Source organism: Mytilus edulis, chromosome 6 (assembly GCF_963676685.1).
Source record: "Mytilus edulis chromosome 6, xbMytEdul2.2, whole genome shotgun sequence".
In the NCBI taxonomy this organism is placed as follows: Eukaryota; Metazoa; Mollusca; class Bivalvia; order Mytilida; family Mytilidae; genus Mytilus; species Mytilus edulis.
The window spans coordinates 68,169,110-68,188,186 of NC_092349.1; the positions used below are offsets into that span (position 1 = coordinate 68,169,110).

Here is a 19,077-nt window from a genome sequence, read left to right on the forward strand (position 1 = left end):
TCCAGATCACATTTTTTTCAAATAATTAAATGACCAAACAAATATCAAATACTTTCATTTCAGAATTACATATAAAGATTTCCTTGAAAGTAGAACACCATATCCTGAACACTTGAAAACCATAACACCATTCAAAGAACCAATGAAAAAACAAAAGAAACAACCAGACCCTACTGCAAGCTACACCAAAAAGAAACTGTTAGTAAGAGACGCAGCGCTCCAAGTTCAATGTATTTCTGAAATGATAATTTGATATTTGTTTTTTTGTCCTCAAAAACAACTTTCAAGATGAACATTAATATTCAGCAATGAAACTTTAAATGCAGATCACTGTGACCTAAATTTAGTTTCAAGTACAAATGTACCAATTTGACAATCAAGATGTATTGAAAACAGTAAAAAAAAGTTAGGGAAATTGTTTAATAATAAATCTGAAATTTCAGTTTTATCTTATTTAACTATAGTGTACCACAAAAAAACTGCATGGATATTTTGGCCAACCCAATTTCAACCACCCAAAAACACTGCATGGATATTTTGGCCAACCCAATTTCAACCACCCAAAAACACTGACAATGCAAACAAGACAATGTTTTAAAATGTTTTATTAATATCTGTTGATCATTGGACCCACAGACCTAAATGTTTTACAACTTAATAATCCTCATCCAAAGTTATTTCAACTATCACCATTTCTGCATGGGTCAATTTGACAAAAAATTAACAAATTTAATAAGTGGGCAATCCACTCTGGGTTAATCTCCAACCTCTTTTTTAGCTTCAAATGTTGTTGCATATTAAAGTATGCCAAATTGAACTACTGAAATTGATGGGAAAATCATTTAACTGCATTCCAGAAGAAAATTTTATTCAATGGTTAAATAACTGGGGATGCTTTTTGTGTATGTTGTAACCAAATCAAATCAATTTTCTTTCTGCATTTTCCATTTAATTTCCAGTTTTTATAGTACTTTCTAATTTGTATCTATACATCACTATTGAATGCCCCATATTTCCGGTCAAAATTCTAACTACATCGTTCTCATGAAATGCTTAATAAAAATACTGTCATTTATGTATGCAAACTGAATATGTTCTAAAAGAAAATACTTTTTGGGAAGTTTTAAATATGAATTTTTAATGAAAATTATTTAAGAATCCCCCGACAAGAATGTAATAAGTACCACTTGTATTTATATCGGCATATTTATCTCAATATATTTTTAAATATGAGAATAAAGAAAAAGGTGTTATGTACTTGGCTATTATTAATTAAGTGATCATTTGGCTTCTGTAATAAATAACATGAGGAAAACTTTTATAATTAAAAATGGCTTATCATAATCCAGAAACATTGTTAAAAATTATGATGGTGAATATTTGTGATAATCATAAATGATTTTGTTTTATATATAAATATTAACTAGTTTCAGAAATTCAGAATCAAATTCAATCACATTTTCCAAATTACTAAATGCTTCTACCATAAAATAGTGGAGGAGGCTTTTTCACCTGGGCAAACTGGTTTTAATTCAGATAGCATCACATTTAAGCAGTATATATTAATAATAAAATACCCTAGGTTTAATAATGTACCCCCTCAACTTTCCCAGAGTAAAATATACATAAATTTTAATCTTGGCATATAGTGTACCTGAATTTTACTTCACAAATTTAGAGCAAAATTGCATCACTTAGTTGAAATACCATATCGTATTGAAACCCTCATTTCATACAAGTTTAACCCCCCTTCTAATTTGTTGAATTTTTATTTCACTACTCAGGGGCGAATCCAGAACTTTTCATGAGGGGGCCCGCTCCAGTCATGCTACAGTGATTCCTTATATAATCTTCCCACAAAAAGGGGTGGGGGGTGGGGACAAGGCTCCCTGGATCCACCTATGCTACTGTCATTCAAGATATCAGTGTTTTCATGTAAACCAGAGTCATTATTTGTTATTTTACCTTATATTTTCTGTAAAAAAAGATAAATTATTAAATTTTGGAACAGTTCAATTGTAAAAATTCATAGAAGCTTATCTCAATCTACTCCAAAAAATATAGAAATTTGTTATTTATAATCTTTTATTTAACACATTTAATAATTTGGTTAGGCATGAAAAAGGTTTGAACATTTCTTTTTTCATTCGTTGATTAAAGTAAATTAACATTTCCAATTTTTTTTTCTATTCAAGAAATTATTTACTTATTATATTAAGTAAAACATTTTGAAGAAAGAGATGAAAAAACACATAAAAAATTCATGTTGCATTTTGACAATTTTTGATAGAAAAAATGGAGCAAAGAATGAAAAAAAAACATTTAACTTAAACAATTAGTAAATAAGTTAACATATCAATTACTTGCTACCATTCTGTGGTGCCTGAGATCACCTTTTTTATTTTTTTTTTGGTTGGTGCTTGGTGTCTGAGATCATTCCTGGTCTTTGGTAAGGTTGGTGTGTTGTGCCTGAAATCATCCCTGGTCTTCGGAAAGGTTAGTGCTTGGTGCCCGAGATCATCCCTGGCTCTTAAGTTTGGTTGGTGCATGGTGCCTGAAAAACTCTTAGGTCTTTGGTTGGGTTGGTGCTCTTTGCCCTAGTTCATGCCTATTCTTTGTTTTGGTTGGTGCTCGGTGCTGGAGATCATCCCTGGTCTTTGATTAGATTGGTGCTTGGTGCCTGAGAACCTCTCAGGTGTTTGGTTGGATTGGTGCTTGGTGCCTGAGAACCTCTCGGGTCTTTGGTTGGATTGGTGCTTGGTGCCCGAGAACCTCTCGGGTCTTTGGTTGGATTGTTGCTGTACAATATTTTGTGATCAGTGTAGACAATTTTCTGTCATTTCTGTTGGTTATGTGTTGTCTTGTCTTTTTTCACCACATGGTTTAATATTGGCCCTTTGGTATATTCCTTTTTTGTGTATCTCTTGTTTATCATTGTACCTGACTGTTTGAATTTTTAGGATAATTCTAGAAATGCTATTAGCGATATGCTATTCCTAGATGTTCCAGGACATGAATAACTTCTTGATTACACGATGTGCTGCTTCATTTAAAAAAGGTGAAAGTAAGATGTCTCATGTGTTAAATTTTGTGAGGTCACTGGGATACTTCTTGTGTTCATAGGGGTGTTCTGTCTCAAATAACACCAGTAAATACTTTGATTGATTTTGTTCTGTGGGTTTTATCTCATTGACAAAAATACACTAAAAGACAGAAATAATAAATACCGTATACCTATACATCTTAGTAAGAACTCTGAAATGGATATGAAGAAGAAAGATTAGTAATTTGTCACTTACATCAATAAAATGGACATACAGAAATTTATATGCCACTTTTCTTCATCTGTTACAACAGAGCCATACTCTAGGGTCTATGACTGAGGTTGCATCTACAAAAAAAAATATTGTAAATTATTAGTGTTTGAGAACGTTGCATGACTGAAACATCCTCTCGGCTGCATCTGCAAAAAAAATCTGTAGTGTTTTGGAGAACGTTGGTGTCACTTTCATCAAACGGGCCCTTTAACAAGCTCATGGTAGAGTGATCTTGTTACTATTGTATAGTGCTGCGGAAACTATGCGCTACCCTCCCTGGTCTAGTACAACGGAGTCTATTCAAGGTCCATGACTGTAACATCCCCCTGCTGCAATCTGCAAAATTCAAAATTATAAAATTAAACATCTGTTGGTGAACTCTGAAATGAAACATAAATAAATATACAACATTACATACGGGCATATAAGAATAAAATCAATAAAACTTTATTCTATTTTCTTTAAAGTAAAATTCAAAATTTAAATTTAATTTTTTTTTAATTAACTTTTTTTACTTTATTTTTCCATGAAATTTAGCATTGTAACTGCTGTAAAAATACCAAAACTATTGCCATTTGGCTTAGTTAGTCTGTTTCTTATGTTACCTTTTCTGACATGGGACACAGACTTCTTTTTAAATGAGTTTTACTGTGTGAATTGTTTTTTCTACGTTGGCTCCTAGAGGTATAGGTGTGGATTGAGATCTCTCAAACCTGTTTAACCCACTGTATATATGCACCTGTCTCTAGTTAGAACCCTCTGGCCTTTGTTAGTCATGTTTTAATTTTAGTTCATTTATATGTTTTTGAGTTTAGTATGACATCCACTTTTACTGAACTAGTACACATTTTTGTGTAGGGCCGGCTGAAGCCTACCTCCTGATGCTGAGTTTTCTGGTTGAGTTGAAGAGCCATTAGTGGCCTACGGCTGTTTTCTGCTCTTTGGTTGGGTTGTTGTCTCTGACATTATTTTCAATTTTGTATAAGATTCATATTTTTTGTTTGAAAAACCGGTCACCAAACCTGTTGTGTGCGGTGGCTCCCTTGTTTCATTTTTTTAGTTTGACATTCTGATCTTTTTATTATCTGACCAAGCTGAGCAACCGTCTACTACAATGGTACCTATTAAATGTTACATGCATACAGACCAAAATGAGGTTAAATTATAGTCTTGGAAAAAGAAAAAAAAAATTAGCAATGTTTTTAGCTCATTTTTACAAAATTTAACTAAACAGACTGCTACCCGTTGGTTTTCCCGTTTGGATGGTTTTACACTAGTAATTTTGGGGCCCTTTATAGCTTGTTGTTCAGTGTGAGCCAAGGCTCTATGTTGAAGGACGTTCATTGACCCATAATGGTTTACTTTTATAAATTGTTATTTGGATGGAGAGTTGTCTCATTGGCACTCACACCCCATCTTCCCAAATCTTCTTGCTAATTGCAGGTCATTACTTCATTATTCCACTTTAATTTATGTTTATCAAAAATGAAGTGCTGTTATTTATTGTCTTTTTTATAGCAAATGCCTCTTAATGTATTTTTTCAAACTTTTAAAAGTGAATGGAAGCTGACATAAATACACAAAATAATTACGTAATTATTTTTTTTAACAATTTCAAGCTCCTATGTGTATAACATATCAAACCTTAAGCTTAGCTTTACAAATTTGATGGATTCTTTAATGGTTTTTGAGTGAAAGTGACAAGCTCCTCGTGAAAAAAAGCATATTCTAGTATTGCACAAACCATAAGCCTTGCTATCATCAGTAAATTTGGTGAAAATATTAAAATCAAATCTTCTTATCAAGTAGAAAAAGTTATGCCGCACTTTGTTCAAACTCATTTATACTCTTCAGAAACTAAAAAAAAATCAGTCAAAGTCAATCAAATGTTTGGCATTGACAATGCATTGAACATTTCAATAAAACTTACATACATAAGGTCTTTATGACTCAAGAGGTCAAAGCCCATGAAACAACCAACAATGACAAAATGCTTTCCATGACCTCAACCAAGTCATCACTAAGGCCATTCAACTTCAATAAACATTTTGTTTGTCTTCGTCAAAGTCAAAGTGCAGTGCTAGTGAAATAGTCTCAACAGAGTAGAAATGAGTAAAATAAATTAATATTAAATGTTTTTGAAGATATTTGAACATTTATAAAATGATATTTATTTCAAGATGTAGGACACACATTGGACATTTTAGTGTGCTGATTTGGGTCTCCATGCTGTGGTATTTTGTTAGAAGAATGGCATCCTACATCTTAGCCTTGAATTTATTTTGGAAAATGAAAAAAAAAATCTTTTGTTGATGAAAGCATGGCAAAAGGCAATTTAATGTAAACAATTTCTGTATTTCTTTTATCTTAGTTATCAATTATAGATATGAGGGTGGATAGGACCTTTATTGGGATTTGGGGATTGACCCTTTCAAGATCCGGGGAATTCTTTTTTCAAATTTCGGGATGTCAAGATTTAAATTTATTTGAATTCGGGACCTCAGGATTTCGAGTTTTTAAGCCCAGGATTTCAGGATAAGTTTTCAGAATTATGATCCATGTGGTCACAGTTATCTCCCATTGATTAAAGGTAAGCTTCATCAAAACAACTCCATTCACTTGTTAAACTTTGAAAAATGACCAGAGCAACTGAATTAATTTTAAAGACCATTGAGGTAGTGGCTATTTTCCTCAATAATAAGAGTGACATTTTTCTCTTGTGGGGGAGTCAAGATTTCCAAATATTTTGTTGTTTGTTAATTGCATCTGGCATTTTTTTGTTTAAAAGAATTTAACAAATTAGCTTATTCAAAATTTGAAACCCTTCAATTTGAAAAGTTTTCTGTATGAAATTTTGTAGTTTGGTTAGGCATTGCAAAAAAAGGGTGGGCTTTATATAAAAAAGTTTCACCCTGCAACATGCTCATGTGCTTAGGTCAGATATTGGTGTGTATGTAAGTTATTTGTTAGTCTGTTCATTTTATTCACAAATCTTTTAGACTTTGGATGATTTACAAGTTCAGGTATTGTATAAACATCAGTCTATAGTTGAAGACCTGTAGATGTCTTTGGTTATTTATTTTCATTGGGTAGCTGCCTTGTTGATTTATACCCTACATCCCCCTTTTTTCATAATGATGCATAATATCTAACCAACAAAAAGAATACTCACCAAGTTTGATTATAGATGAGGTTCTTACCATAATATTTGGTAACCCCAGATATACTTAACAGCTGTCTTACTGTTCACATTGCTTACTCTTCAAGGTCATCAATCTCTCTTCTGCTCTCTGCTCAATTGTTGGCTCCTCTAAAACATCATTTCTTTTAAATAAATATGAAAGAATGGAACTTAAAACTCTATATTATTTATCATTCTTTATAAATCTTGGTTGGTTGGCCAGGTCACCTGACACATTTTTAAAACTAGATACCCCAATGATGATTGTGGTCAAGTTTGGTTTAAATTGGCCCAGTATTTTCAGAGGAGAAGATTTTTTGTAAGAATGAACGACAACAAACTACAGACGACAACGACGGACGCCAAGTAATGAGAAAAGCTCACTTGGCCCTTCAGGCCAGGTGAGCTAAAAAAGAGTACTTAACTTATATTACCTTATTATAACTTATAATGATATCTTTCATTGATAAAATGTATGTCTGTATAAATGTCTTGTATATCAATAGCAACAAAAAGTATATTTTCATAAATTTAATTTTTTTTAAAACTTATTCAAACTTTTGAGTAAAAATGATAAACTTTGTGCAAATTGATTATGTATGAGATGAAGAACAGCAATAAAAGCACTGTTCCTTTCTTTTGTTTGTTTATTTATGCTGTCTATGTACTGATTTTGTGTTCTGGATGGATATTCCTGTGTGCATATTCTTTGTTTACCAGCTACTAAACTGTAGCATTAGGTCTATCAAAGATGTATACCGCTGTATACTTTAATGTCCAAATCATAATAGTAGTCAAATCTGAGAAAAGTTTATCAAAAAGAATTTTTGGAGAAATTCATCATCAAAAAACTAATCCAGAAGCTTTCGGTCTCAAACATTTATGAATTTTTTTGTTAGGTATATTAAGTTTAGATCACCACAGAAACTTACAATCTAATTGTTAATATACATATAGTACAATACAGGCGCGGATCCAGAGGGGGGGGTTCCGGGGGTTGGAACCCCCCCTTTTTTTTGGCCGATCAATGCATTTGAATGGGAGCATATAGCTGGAACCCCCCCTTTTTAAAATGGCTGGATCTGCCCCTGTCAATATATTATCAGATAAACCTGCCAGTAATCCGGATGGTAAAAAAAAAATGATTAAGTTTTGTAATAAACTATTTGACTATACCTGTATTCACTTGGTCTACTGTATCAAGGGGAAATCAACATGTTTGTGAAATGAAGTTGATATACTGTCCTGCTTTCCTAGATGCATCTGAATACCAATTTAGATTTTAGATGACTAAGTTTGTAGTGTCAAAGTACTGAAAAGAAACATTTAATATTAAAATTATTCCAGAAAATATGTTGCAAACAAAAACGTATGTGTGTTTACTGTACCCATACCTTCCCTAAAGTTTTGTTGGGAAATTTTTGGATTTAGCAATGTTGCTCCCATAGATTCAATATTTTTGAGTATTGACCCTACAATACAAGGTTTTCAACATAGACGTTTTCAGTAAGTTTTGCCAACCAGTTCAAAAACTTTACCTAAATTTGATTGGTTAAACTGTTAATTGTTCCCTAGACAGATACATGAATGTGAGCTCTATTCTTCTTGTTATATTTGCCACTGGACATTATGCAACCAACAATCAATCATGAATCTTAAATGGTTAAAGTAAAAGCTCTATGCTGTAACTCAAGTAAAGCTTGTATATATAGACATACACAGACATTAAAAAGATGTTTTACATCTCTAATAGTAAATCAAACAAAACAGATCACATTAAAGAAATTTATGATAAATAAATGATACCTTAAATCTTCTATAACTTTGAACTCATTTGATGTCCCCAAACATTTTAAGGAAAAACACAGATAAAGACAGATTTAAACCAAAATGAAGCCCAATTCAAACCTGTTGATCACATGATAATTTGTACACTCAAATCTTCTCACTTCACACTTGAGTAACCATCCGTGTAGCCAAATATTTTCACCTGACAAAAGTATTGCAAAAAAATATGTAACTGAATTTTGCTCAGATAACAAAGAATTGCCCTCAAGGGAATTCTTTTTAACTTGTTAAAGAACAGTAAAATCTTAAGCATGAGGCTCAAAGAACCTGCATTCAAAGTTTGACCACGAAAACTGATAAACTAAAAAGTGGACCAAGGACAGATATGAAGAATCAAATTCTTTTGAAATATAGCTTAATCATATATACACTTCAACCCCAGGCTGCATCTTCATGTTAACTGTAAAAAAAAATATAAGTCCATTTATCAGTAAAATACGAAAAAAATAAAAATAAGAATTTTCAAAACTTTGCTATCGATAGTTGAGCTCTACATTAATGAATATTCCTTTTCAGTTGGTGTGACTTTTACAAACATCAATATATTTGCTATGGCAAACTTGACAGGCTTGACAAATCATGACTGCATCAACCTAGTCTAGTTTATTGTTGGTTGCTTAACGTCCAGTGGCAAATATTCCATGCATATTTAGAACGATAAATGAACACGAGCCAGCTTCTCAAATTTCTTCAGATGGTCTTCTGTTTTCATATCCAAAATTTTTGAGAAAAGATTTTAAAAGCGGTGTTCTGAATGATCCATATAATGAAAATAATCTGGAAGCATATCAAGGGGTGAATATTTACCTTGGGGTTTTGTGGCTTCACGAACAGTTTCAAAGTTTACATCGTAAATCTTTTGCTTCTGTAAATTGTGTCCATCTTGTTCGTTTGAAGACAAAGTGCTATTTGAAACACTTTGGCGGGAAGTTTTCCAATGGCCGAAAATGAAGGGTCGTAAAACTTCAAACCAATGAGAAATAACAAAACAAGACACACCCTCGGTATTAAAACTACTCATAAAATTTGTTTGACCACAGTCTTGTTGAACAATAAAGGCCAATAAACTTAAGATCTCAAATCGAGCATAAAAAGGTCTGTTAATACATTTGATATGAAAAATGACATAAGTTTCCCTTTAATCATGGAAACTGGTTTTCAGGTAGATGTTTAATAAGTGAAGAGTTTACGAAAATTTTCGTCTTACGCCCCCCCCCCCCCTTTTTCCAAATCATTTAGGGAGCTACCATTTGATTTTTATGGGGGGGGGGGGGGGGGGGGGCTAGGATGAAATTTGAAAAAAATAGGCAGGACAGGAGTTTTAAGTAAAAAAAAAAGGCAGGATGAGACACTTTGCAAAAAAAAAGGCAGGATGACAATTTAGGTAAAAAAAAAGGCAGGATAAACTATAATAAACAAAAAAGGCAGGACCGAATAGAGTGAAAAATAAAAAGGCAGGACAGAGATTACAACTAAAAAAAAAATGCAGGACAAAATTTGACACCCCGAGCGACACTTCATATTTTGATGAATAACAGTTTTAAAACCAATTAATTTTAACTAAGACACTGGTATTTGGTATAAGTCAATGAGAGGAATATAATTCTATATAAATGATACGGGTGATGGCTGTGTAAAATAGTTTTTTATACCGAAAGGAGTTGGTTCAGTAAGACCCCTTTTTGGCCCCAAAATATAACAGTTTTACAAAATTGTTAAAATGTAAACTTTTAGTTATTTATTGGACAGTGGAATGCTTCTGCTACATAAATATGGGCTGTTTTTGACAATACAATGCATATATATCCGGTACTAGCACCATTAAGTCATGCTAAATTACTGAAACCTTCACAATTCTAGCATTTTAGTTAAATTTTAGACGGTTTTCGTGTAAAACGAAAGTGGCCGCATTCGTGTTCATCCTTAATATTGAAATGTAAGTTGTATTTGATGATAATACATAACATATATAAAGGTTGAGGATGAACACGGATGCGGCCACTTCCATTTTTTCCAAAAACCATCTGAAAAGTGACATTTTTCGGCATATTTGGTAGATTTTTCATATTTGAGCTTGAATCGGATCGTTTTTAATGACTAAATCAGTTAAAATCTTTCCCATTAACTAATTAAGTCAAATAAAATAGACACTTAAGTATTTAAAAAGTGGTCAAAATCTTTCGTCAGATGAACCTGAAATTTGAGGCCAAAATCGGTCCTTACCGGACCTACTCCTTACCGGACCTACTCCTTTGCATATAAAGCCTCAAAATCTGCAACACGGAAAACTAGGGCGAGGTGTTTGAGAAAACTGAGCACTGAAAACGACTGCTTCTGCTTTCAGGAAATAGATTATGTTGCAGTTCCTTCCGTGCAATACATTATATGGTACTGAGAGTTCTAGAAATAAGAAATTTTGATGCTTGAACTTACCTTCTTACTTTTTCGTCGCTTCAAAATTGCCACCCCATGTCAAACAAAACCGACACCCCGCAAGTGGCGTTCTACACGGTGAATACACTGTGAATCAATATGATTTTCAAAATACTACACACGAATGAGTAAAATGTGGCTTGTTATAAAAGTGTTGTGCAAATTTTAATTTACATGTTTAGCATATTCATCTCACATATTAATGTCCCGTTATTGTAGCGATTTTGTCAATCTTCATATTATTTGTTTCGAAAATCCAAATATGTGCGTCAACGACGATTTTTGTCGAGCATGCGAGTTTTGTCAAAAAATGAAATTATATAAGATATCTTATATATTATATCTTGAAATTCGAATAAATTCGAATAAATAGTAAAACGGCTGTTGCCATATATATCATTTATTTATATATTGTGTGTCTTGCTTGTAAATGTATAAGTACATGTATATATGTAACCAAACACGTGTTATAACTATAAACAAATAACATTTTACATGTTCAATTTTGTACAACTTTGATAAAAACATCTATTACAAGTAACAAAAATAGTCTTGTGTACACTTAACGCCAATTTTAAACTGGTTGTAAATTGATTGGCCTCTAATTAATGAGGGGGGGGGCAAGGGGGGTCCCAATAACAGCAAAACAGCAAATTGATTTGGCTCATAACAGATAACAAGGAATTAGAAAGGACAAAAACAGATAACAGTAAATGAAATATTAAAATAATTCGGTCTTTGACAAATCAGTATTTCTTATTACGGATATAATCCTTTGTAATGCATTCCATTTTTTATGACTATGTTTTTAGTATTAATTTATGTATCTAGAATGTGTTTAAATTACTACTCAGTATAGTATAATATTTTTTACACGCTCGTTTACGGAACGTATTATGGTATACTGTTGTCCATCTGTTGTCAACATGTCGGACTTTAACTCAAAAACTCTTTAACCATTTGCATTAAACTTTGGGAAATTGGTTATATCTATTGACGTGAGCTCCCTTTTTTGTCTTTTTTTTTTTTTATAAATTTTAGATTTTAAGTTTCTGGGTAATGGGTTTTTATTCAATAAAATTGGTGGGGTTTTTTTCAGTTTTCTGATAATATCTCAAAAATGCTTTCCCAGAGCAAGGAATTTTGGTGAATTGTTTATATCTATTAACATGAGGTAACTTTCAATTTTTATAAATTTTAGATTTGACGTTTCCGAGTTAACGGGTTTTATTAATTAAAAAGGGGTGATTTCCCAGTTTTCAGACATTAACACAAAATTGTTTTCAGCAGTTCTCATGAAACGTTGATACATTGTTTATATATATTGACTGAAGCTCCCTTTGTTGCTAATAAAAAAAATGGCCTAAAAGAGTTTGAATATTCTGACTTTTTCTAAATGACCATTTAATGAGGTGTGTGAATTTTTCTTAATAAAACTTTGAGACAAAGTGGTATATAGGGTAGAAAAATCAAAAGCACCAATTATAAGCATGCAATTTATCAAGTACTTCGAACGAATTTTCACACTCTAAAAGCAATTTATTCCACTATTTTCAAAGGCCTTATTTGAACAATTTTTTATCAGCTGAGGTTTTTGATTGTACCAAGTGTACTAGTAAGTAGAATACATAGTTTAGTAGGGAAACAATGGCTTGAAACGAAATAAATCTTGTTTGTAATGAGTTATGTGCAGCTTCGGAGCCAAGTACATGGTTGGAACTTTCATTGTACAATGCATTTGGTTCTGCTTTGAAAAGAATCACAGAGCTGAGTCTATGTACCATATTATATAAAAGGTTAAGTGGTTGTTAGGACCTAGTCCTTAATTGAGATCCTTGTCAGATATTCCTGGCCATATGTTTTCCTTTTTGTCATATTAAGAATTGTTTTAATTTAATATGTTCGTACGAAAAACAAGGAACATTATTCTCATACAAAAAATTAAGATAATTCTAAATACACATTCATAAAAAAAAATGGAATTTATTACAAAGGATAATCATAAGATATACTTGAATTGTCCTGGACCTCACTGTGATGGGTATATGTTAATGGAATCCTTCTCTGAATACGGGACAAACATATTAGTAGTGGTATACCCCAATGGCCAATGATCTTCAATTTATACCGAATATTGACTGTCAAAATAAATGCTAACATTCCAATTTTCAATAACAGTTAACAGCAAATACATTATCACAATAACAGATAACAAAAAAACTAAAAGCCCAATAACAGCTAACAAAGAATAAGACAATAACAGCTAACAGCAAATATATTTTCAAAATAACAGATAACAAAGAATTAAATTGCTCCATAACAGCATAACAGTTAAACCCCTTGCCCCCCCCCCTCATTAATTTTTGTTTTTATAACACTTAATCTATTATTTTTTTCAACCTATGCCAACATATTTTCATACAATTTTATACCTAAATTTCAAAATGTTGGCACAGGTTGAATGAACCATTTTTATTGAAAAAAACTTGTTACTTCAAATATAAAACTTTAAGAAAAATTAAAAAATATTTTCAAAATAAATGTTTTCTTGTCCAAAGAAAAATAATCTCAAAACTGAATTGTGACTTTTTGTCCAGAACTTTTTGTCCTGTGACTTTCTGTCTTACATTCATTACGAACATGGAATGCTGGTGTCATTTAGATAATATACTACTGAAGTATATCGTGCACATAGGAGGTCCTTTGCGGTGATTTTAGAGACCGCTGTAGTAATCATGGTAATAGTGAATGATTTGGTGATTAGTTTGTTTGATGTTTTCATGGTTTTATTTAGCCTTGCAATGGGAGATCTCGCATGATCGGATATATATACCACTTTCTTTGCAAAATAACATTAGTATTTTAAACAATTCTGCATTTTGTAAAAATCTTAAGGCTTTCAGTGAACGATGTATTGAAACGGAGCCATAAAAAATGACATTTTAACTCTAACAATGCTGATATTTGTGCACTACCAGCCATTATGATACATTCATTTTATCATTCACCGCTCTACTGGTATATGCATGTACACTGCAAGCCCCTTAGGGTTCACCATTTATAACACGCATTACCACTACTGATAATTGTGCACTTGCCAGCCCTTTTGATACATTCGTTCTATCATTACCACTACTGATAATTGTGCACTTGCCAGCACTTTTGATACATTCGTCATATCATTACCACTACTGATAATTGTGCACTGCCAGCCCTTTTGATACATTCGTTCTATCATTACCACTACTGATAATTGTGCACTTGCCAGCCCTTTTGATACATTCGTCATATCATTACCACTACTGATAATTGTGCACTTGCCAGCCCTTTTGATACATTCGTCATATCATTACCACTACTGATAATTGTGCACTTGCCATCCCTTTTGATACATTCGTCATATCATTACCACTACTGATAATTGTGCACTTGCCAGCCCTTTTGATACATTCGTCATATCATTACCACTACTGATATTTGTGCACTGCCAGCCCTTTTGATACATTCATTCTATCATTACCACTACTGATAATTGTGCACTGCCAGCCCTTTTGATACATTCGTTCTATCATTACCACTACTGATAATTGTGCACTGCCAGCCCTTTTGATACATTCGTTCTATCATTACCACTACTGATAATTGTGCACTTGCCAGCCCTTTTGATAAATTCGTCATATCATTACCACTACTGATAATTGTGCACTTGCCAGCCCTTTTGATACATTCGTCATATCATTACCACTACTGATAATTGTGCACTTGCCAGCCCTTTTGATACATTCGTCATATCATTACCACTACTGATAATTGTGCACTTGCCAGCCCTTTTGATACATTCGTCATATCATTACCACTACTGATAATTGTGCACTTGCCAGCCCTTTTGATACATTCGTCATATCATTACCACTACTGATAATTGTGCACTTGCCAGCCCTTTTGATACATTCGTCATATCATTACCACTACTGATAATTGTGCACTTGCCAGCCCTTTTGATACATTCGTCATATCATTACCACTATTGATATTTGTGCACTGCCAGCCCTTTTGATACATTCATTCTATCATTACCACTACTGATAATTGTGCACTGCCAGCCCTTTTGATAAATTCGTTCTATCATTGCAACTACTGATAATTGTGCACTGCCAGCCCTTTTGATACATTCGTTCTATCATTACCACTACTGATAATTGTGCACTTGCCAGCCCTTTTGATACATTCGTCATATCATTACCACTACTGATAATTGTGCACTTGCCAGCCCTTTTGATACATTCGTCATATCATTACCACTACTGATATTTGTGCACTGCCAGCCCTTTTGATACATTCATTCTATCATTACCACTACTGATAATTGTGCACTGCCAGCCCTTTTGATAAATTCGTTCTATCATTACCACTACTGATAATTGTGCACTGCCAGCCCTTTTGATACATTCGTTCTATCATTACCACTACTGATAATTGTGCACTGCCAGCCCTTTTGTTACATTCGTCATATCATTACCACTACTGATAATTGTGCACTGCCAGCCCTTTTGATACATTCGTTCTATCATTACCACTACTGATAATTGTGCACTTGCCAGCCCTTTTGATACATTCGTCATATCATTACCACTACTGATAATTGTGCACTGCCAGCCCTTTTGATACATTCGTTATATCATTACCACTACTGATAATTGTGCACTGCCAGCCCTTTTGATACATTCGTTATATCATTACCACTACTGATAATTGTGCACTTGCCGTCCCTTTTGATACATTCGTTCTATCATTACCACTACTGGTATTTGTGCACTGATAACCATTAGGTTACAAAACCATTTTAACACTATCACTGTTGGTATCTGTATACTGTTATCCCTAAGGATACAATCATTTCACAATGAACACTACTTGAAAGTTTTCACTTCCAGCTCTAAGGAACCAATAATTTTAAATCGAATTATGAAGGTATTTGTGCACTTACTACCAAAAAGTTACAATAATTTTAACCCTACCACTGCTGGTATTTGTGCACAGTCTAACCTAAGGATACAACCATTTAAACACTACCACTGCTAGTATTTATGCACTGTCTAACCTAAGGTTACAATCATTTTACTTTACACTACTAATACTACTTGAATGTTTTCACTACCAGCTCTAAGGAACCAATAATTTTAAAACGAACTACCAAAAAGTTACAATCATTTTAACACTACCATTGCTGGTATTTGTGCACTGTCTAACCTAAGGATATTATTTTAACACTACCACTGCTAGTATTTATGCACTGTCTAATCTAAGGATAAAACCATTTTAACACTACCACTGCTGGCTTTTGTGCAGTTTCTACCCTAAGGATTGTGATCATACAACCATTTTAACAATACCACTGCTAGTATATGTGCAGTGTCTACCCTAAGGATACAACCATTTTAACACTACCACTGCTGGTTTTTGTGCAGTGTCTACCCTAAGGATATAACCATTTTAACACTACCACTGCTATTATATGTGCAGTGTCTACCCTAAAAATACAACTATTTTAACACAACCACTGCTGGTTTTTGTGCAGTGTCTACCCTAAGGATACAGCCATTTTAATACTTCTACTGCTGGTTTTTGTGCAGTGTCTACCCTAAGGATACAACCATTTTAACACTACCACTGTTGGTTTTTGTGCAGTGTCTGCCCTAAGGATACAACCATTTTAACACTACCACTGCTAGTGTATGTGCACTGTCTACCCTAAGGATACAACTATTTTAACACTACCACTGCTGGCACTGTCAGCCCTTCGAATTCAATCATTTTAACACTTCCACTGCTTGTTTTTGTGCACTGTCTACCCTTAGAATATAACAAATTTAAAAATTGTGCACTGTAAACCCTTATCAAAGAATATGGACACTATTACTGCTGGTATTCATGCACTGCCAGTCCACTGAATACAATCATGTTAACATTACCACTGCTGGTATTCATGCACTGCCAGCCCTATAAATACAATTCTTCCAATTCATGCTGGTATTTTCAATTATACATTTACAGTGCACCAAACTCAGTTTGTAAATCCCACATGGCATCTTGCAATATCTGAACAAACCTGCTAAACTTACAATGTAAGTGAAATGGACAAAGAATTCAGTTACAATAGGTCAAAGGTTCATGTACTACCACAGTGGCGGATCCAGGGGGAGGGTTCCGGGGGTTGGAACCCCCCCTTTTTTTGGAAGATCAATGCATTTGAATGGGGACATATAGTTGGACCCCCCCCCCTTTGTCCTGGGTGTCTGGATCCGCCCCTGTACCAATAGTTATATTAGAATATTATTCAGCCCATTTTCAAGTATTATTCTCTGTTGCACTTGTCTTTCCAAATTCATTGTTTTTAGATTTTGGAGAGAACCACACATATTGTTTTTTCAATATTACAATATTTTATAATTATCATTATAACCCACTAATTACTTTTAATATACTTAAATTCATTTCTATCTTTGTACCTCTTATGAGACAAGAACACCCCACCCCTACTACTACCACCACCACCACCACCACCAAAAAGAATTTCTATAGATAGAAATATTTGACCCTTTAATCATTTTTTGTTGGATATATAGTGTTGTTGGATTGCTGTCTCATTAATTATGACCACATTTCTTATTTTATTCATTTATATAATTTACAATCTTCCAAAAAAGTTGTCATACTGAAGAAATTGTCTTCTCTCTGCATAGCAGTAGTAAACATTCTAATAACTGGAACCTAATTAACATGAAACTTTGCTCACATAACTGTAAACTTAACTTTTCTTGGGGTACTTGTATTCTAGGTTAGATCTTTCCTGCTGACTTCACATGATTTATTTTAACTGCTTCATAAAAGTGTTCTTATGAGGGAAGATCCCATTTGGTCATATTTGTGACAACTTATATTTACTTTCTTTTGCTACTTGCTAAAGTTGTGAATTAAGTTGGTTTAAAAGTATGTCTTACCATCTTCTTTGGTATCAAACAATAACAATATACTGTTGTATGTAAAAATTTCATATTTTATTCATAACAATAAATAATGCCATAAAAAATTATAACAATTTTTAAACATCAATTACATGTTCTTTAAAGCTGTAAGATCTTCAAAATATTTTACAAAAATACCTACATTTTCCTGTATGTTGTCCAAGAATGTGAAATAAAGTACCCAAACATTCTGTTGGGGAAAAAAATGGTAAAAAGGAAGCATTATAAAACTAGCAAGACAACTTAGACTAGCATTTTCACTTGAACAAGAATGACAGCTCTTGTTATAATATGACCAGATCTTTTAATAGACTACATACGAGATGGCAAAGGGCAGTGTATCATCCAATGGCAAGTTAAAATGGATATTCAGATCATGAACATGCTAATGTGGTATCATTATGAACTCTGATTTGAGGTAAAACGAACACATTGAGCTAGAATTCAAATGTGTTGGCCCACAAGGTTACGGAGGAAGACATGTCACTATTCAGATTTGGAGCCAACCTGTCTTTCCTCTTACTCTTTAATGTCCAATGCTTGGTGGAGAAACACCATAATAATAGAAAATAAATGTACTAAAAAAATATTATAGATTTTTGCAAAATGATATTCTATTTTTTTAAGTTTTGTAAAACATGAATGTCTATTTAATAATGACTGTGGTACATGACTAATGTCCATTGGTCAAAAGTTCAAATTAAAAAAACATAAAGGTTTGATTCGCCCACAAGGAAAAGCTGAACAGTCAGTTATCACCTACACAAAAAGATCATGCTGGTATTTCATAACATAAAAAAGTACAATATAAATCTTGCAGTGTAAAAAAGAAAGAAAGGAAGGATTATAATTTCATCTTCATAACACCACAAGAAATCAAAGGTTTAAATTTTGCAAAAGCTTCAATAAGATGTAATTAGGGGTTTAGGAAGCATAAAGGATACAAAATGAATACCCCAAAATAAAGCATTGGCAAGGTAAAAACCCAAAAATAATTTAACCAGAAATCAAAATAAGAGGTGCATAATGGTGTTATATGGTGAAGATTCTCAGAAAGTTTCAATGATTTATAGTAAGGGGTTTAGGAAGGGTGAGTAGATATAAATGTTTACAACATTGTGCAGATAATAAAAAGTCCATGTTATTATGAAGTAACTTTCACAATGCATTAGGATGAATAATTGAAATAGATGTTGCATAAGCAGGGGCGGGTCCAGCCATTTTAAAAAGGGGGGGTTCCCAACCCAGGACAAAGGGGGGGTTCCAACTATAT

At 33.2% G+C, this 19,077-nt stretch overlaps 1 long non-coding RNA gene across 1 annotated transcript; it reads right to left on the reverse strand.

Moving 5' to 3' along the window:
* Positions 1 to 9,275, reverse strand: LOC139528229 (uncharacterized). Its single transcript, XR_011665551.1, has 3 exons — positions 9,154 to 9,275; positions 7,675 to 7,810; positions 1 to 6,627 (listed from the first exon to the last, which is right to left on the reverse strand). It is a non-coding gene; the product is annotated as an uncharacterized lncRNA (long non-coding RNA).
* Between the last annotated feature and the right edge of the window lie 9,802 nt (positions 9,276 to 19,077).